The sequence below is a fragment of the Microtus ochrogaster genome, linkage group LG2, assembly GCF_000317375.1.
Source record: "Microtus ochrogaster isolate Prairie Vole_2 linkage group LG2, MicOch1.0, whole genome shotgun sequence".
In the NCBI taxonomy this organism is placed as follows: Eukaryota; Metazoa; Chordata; class Mammalia; order Rodentia; family Cricetidae; genus Microtus; species Microtus ochrogaster.
The window spans coordinates 24,636,751-24,641,327 of NC_022028.1; positions in this window are offsets into that span (position 1 = coordinate 24,636,751).

Consider the following 4,577-nt stretch of genomic DNA (forward strand, 5'->3'; position numbering starts at 1 on the left):
GTTTATATTTTAAAAGTTTACATATTTATTAGTTTAAATAGAGGATTGAAGCAGGAGGTCAGTAAATGGTACCAGAAAGACCAACGACAGCAGCTCCCAAGCCATGGCGTTTTGAGTTTTGGGCTCCTAAACGAGTATGGAATTAGAGGGTTCACAGAAGGGAAGGAGCTGGAAGAGAAGGCCGAGGGGGCGCACACAAGAGAACACACTTGTCTTCCTACTCCTGGCTCTCACCTGGAGACACTCACCATAATGGTGTTTCTATTTTGTATGCCTAAAATGTTTATTAAGGAAAGGGGCTGGTTGGGAGGGACTAAATTTTGTTCAAAAACATTTCCTGCACACCAGCTCCAAGGATAGGACGTGGGGGTTGGTGTTTGCGTGCTGGAAGGATAGGATGTGGGGTTGGCGTTTGCGTGCCAGAAGTGGCCACGTAGCCATCAGTGGCGGTTGATATTTGGTGTTTGCCCGATTTCAAAATAAACGAACGGGAAATAACCAATTTGTTGTTGGCTAAGTGAGGGTTGGGCTTTAAGGACTAGGTTGCTGAGATTGCACCATTTGCGATTGCCATCTAGTGGTGAGAACGGGCTTTGGAAACATCGGCAACCACTGCCCCACACCCCCATTCTGACATAATAATCTTGGGGCGTTTTCTCCAAAAACTCCTCGGGTGATTCTAGTGCGAAGCTCCGAGAACCACCCTGAGACGAACGAGAGCAGTGAAGCCCTGGGCCGTGATGAAGGGCCGCTTATTGAGCTCCACTCTGCAGCTGTTCATCGAACATAAGTATGGTTGGTTTTCCAGAACACTTGCAAAGGCCAAGTCAAGAATGTAACGGAGACACGCGGGAACCCTGTTCTCAGGAGTGTTCTTCTCAAGGCAGGGGAGGGAATGAGTTAATAAACTATTAGGCTGCCCATCAATAGTGATGAGCCGTATTCAAAGAGTTAAGCTGGGCAGTACTGCACACCTAAACCCTGCAAGGCTTCTCAAAGGACGCTGCATCCTGGCATCTCACCGTGGAGACGGAACTGAAGGCTACACAACACGTATCCAAGCAGAGCCAGGCAGCTGAAGGCACGCCACGGCAGCCCCCAAGCTTGCCTCTTCTTGCTGTCCTCTCTAAGGTGGCAATAGCTCCCAGTGGTCCAGATTTGGGGGCAGGCAGGGAGGGAGACTTTAAACACCTGTGGCCTTTGATGGTCTTGCTAAGCCGTGATGGTGCAGTTATAGCCTCTGTTCAACCTTTGGCTTCTGCAGTTCACAAACATTTAGTCAACTACAGTTTGAAAATATTAAGAGGAGAACTCTAGAAATTATTCAAGTATTATAAATTGCTTGACGTTCTAAGCAGTGTGATGAAGCCTCATTTGATTCTGCTTCCTCCTGCCTTTGTTGTGTGTGTTAACTTTCCTATAACTGTGACAAAATGTCTGAAAAAAAAGTATTAATACAATAAAATATAAAATAAATAAGCTGAAATATCAGCTTACAATGAGAAGAGGTGCATCTTGGTTCAAGGTTTCAGAGGTTTAGAGTCTATGGTCATTTTGTCCCTGCTGCCTTAGGACTTTGATGGCACAACACATCATGTTGAAAACACCTGACAGAGGGGGCCTGCTTACCCTGTTAGCATAGAAATAGGGACTCCCCAATATCCTCTTCGAGAGCCCATCCAGTAATCTAACTTCTTTCTAATAGGCCATTATATTTTCTACCACTTGCCACATACTCCCCAGCACAGGCCTTTGGGTGCTGGGATTAAAGGTGTGTACTACCAAAAGCTGCTAAAGTTACAACCACAGTGACAGGGGTTTAAGATAAAAACAGCATTAGGTTTTGGGACTTCATTCACAGGAAGGGGAGGGGTGTCTTTGAACACAATCCCTGTGATAAGGGAAAACGTGTATTTGAGATTTAGTAGTTCATAGAAACACTGATGAGCACTGATCCTTCGAGCATTATATTTTTTTAATCACTTACTTTTATTTTATGTACATTGGTGTTTTTATAAAGATTTATTTATTTACCATGTATACAGTGTTCTGTCTGCATGTATGCCTGTAGCCCAGAAGAGGGCACTAGATCTCATCACAGATGGTTGTGAACCACCGCATGGTTGCTGGGAATTGAACTCGGGACCTCTGGAAGAGTAGCCAGTTCTCTTAACTACTGAGCCATCTCTCCAGCCCATGCATTGTATTTTGAGTCAGGCTGTCATTTATAACAACCATCTCACACACAGACATAAACACCCAGAAGAGCTACCACGTCTCTGTTTTGTTCTTTTTTTTATCGTTCTAAAGTTATACTTTTTATGCACTATGCAAAATTATGCTCATATCAAAACATTTTACTGATGTGATATACTGTAGTGATATTTTATGATTTAACAAATAAAGCTTGCCTGAAGATCAGAGAAGCGGTGTGGCCAGCCACTAGAGAGACCTTTTACCTCTATCAAAGCTCAGACTGCAGGGGCGATCCTGTCCTCAGACTGCACCCTGAGACTGCAATTCTCTCCACCAAACCTCAGACTGCATGGCTCCCTCCTGTCTCCTCCCGCCTTATATTCCTCCAGCCATTTCATTCCTGTCTCCATCTCCCTAGTCGGGGATTAAAGGTGCAGTATTCCAAGTGCTAGGATCACCTTTGTATTTCTCTTTTGGACAGATTCAATCTTGTGTATCCCAGGGTGGCCTTGAACTAATGGAAATCCTTCTGCCTCTGTCTCCTGAGTCCTGGGAGTAAAGGTGTATGCCGCCACTCCCTGGACTATAGTGCCTTAGTTCTGTACTCTGATCTTCAGGCAAGCTTTATTTCTTTTTTTTTTTTTTTTTTTTTTTTTTTTTTTTTTTTTTTTTTTTTTTTTTTTTGGTTTTTCGAGACAGGGTTTCTCTGTGGCTTTGGAGCCTGTCCTGGAACTAGCTCTGTAGACCAGGCTGGTCTCGAACTCACAGAGATCCGCCTGCCTCTGCCTCCCGAGTGCTGGGATTAAAGGCGTGCGCCACCACCGCCCGGCCAAGCTTTATTTCTTAAAGCATAAACAAAATATCATTATAATAAACCTTTGTAAAATCCCAGTATTGATTAGTAAGAAAATATTTTAAGAATTTTTCCAGAAACTTATTTTTTGACATTTATACAAATGTCATTTGTAGACACATGCAAGTTTATAGTTTTATTTGTATATAATATTTATTGGCAAAACTCTCTTTTTTTTAAAAAAAAATATAGCCTCTCTCACTATGTAGCCTTGGCTGGCCTGGAACTCAAATGTAGACCAGGCTAACCTCACAGAGATCTACCTACTTCTGCCTTCTGAGTGCTAGAGTCGACTAGATAATTCCTTATAAACATTCATAGATCAGTTTGGTCTATGAACAAGTCTGCAGTTTTACTTCCCAGATGATTCTAGCTCAGTTAAAGCTAATTGAAGGAAGCAGGCAAAAGCACCTTGGTCTGAGTACTGCCATTTTGACTTCAGACTCCATTTTACCTGCAGGGTGAAATAAAGTTCAGGTTCCCAAGCCCTGGGGGAGCTGAGAACTTTCCAGTGACTGACCAACCTCCTCCCCAAACCATAGAAATGGTCATTATGCATCTTTAGTTCTCTAGAAACATTATAGTCGTTCCTAACAACAGAAGGGACAAATGCATCTGATTGGTTGGACTGAAAAACTTGCATTGTTTGTTGGTTGACAATGATGGAACCCACAAGGAAAGTCCCTAATCTTTGATTCCTGATTGGTGAACAATGTAACTGTAACTTGGCAACAAATGTTTGTGGTTTTTATGCTTATAAACCCTGCTTCTGCCCCTGCTTGGGGCTGTCAGGAGAAATAAGGTTCCCAAGTCCTTGTCCAGCCCTGATCCATTAGTGACACACTTATGTATAAATTATTAAAATCTTCAGCACCCATAAGTGTTGTCTCTCTCCTTCCTTCTGGAACATAACAGGCTAGGTGTAACACTAACCAGGGCAGCGGACAAGAACCATCCAGAGGTCGGAGGCAACCAGGCTACTGTCACATCTCAAGGCATGTATTCACCAGCCCGCATACCCGACAGGTCCCATTTTAACCAAAGCTGTTATTCTTCAGCCTTGTGGTCCAACAGCTCCCCAGCTCCCCTGCTTTCTCCTTGCTTTGTCGCATAACACAGAGGTGGGGCTAAAACTGCTTCTGACACTCCTGTGCTACTGACCTTCAATAAATATCTTGCTTGGCAGGGTAAGGGGTGGGGTGGGGTTTATGCCTTTAATATTAGCACTCTAGGGGCAAAGGCAGGTGGCTCTCTGAGTTCAAGGTCAGGCTACTCCTGCTTAAAGACACTTGGTGTGTCTCTCTGTCTCTGAGAGTCTTTTTTTCTTTGAACCTCCTCTCCTAATCCGTTAATATCTGGGGGTGGGAGAAGGACGACAAATTCCTATCACACACTTACAGCAGTTATTTCTACTTTTTCTACTAATTTGTGTTGTTTTTGTTTCCCAAGACGGGGTCTCTCAACACAGCTCTAGCTGTCCTGAAACTCCCTTTGTAGCCCAGGTGGCTTTGAACTCACAGAGATCCGC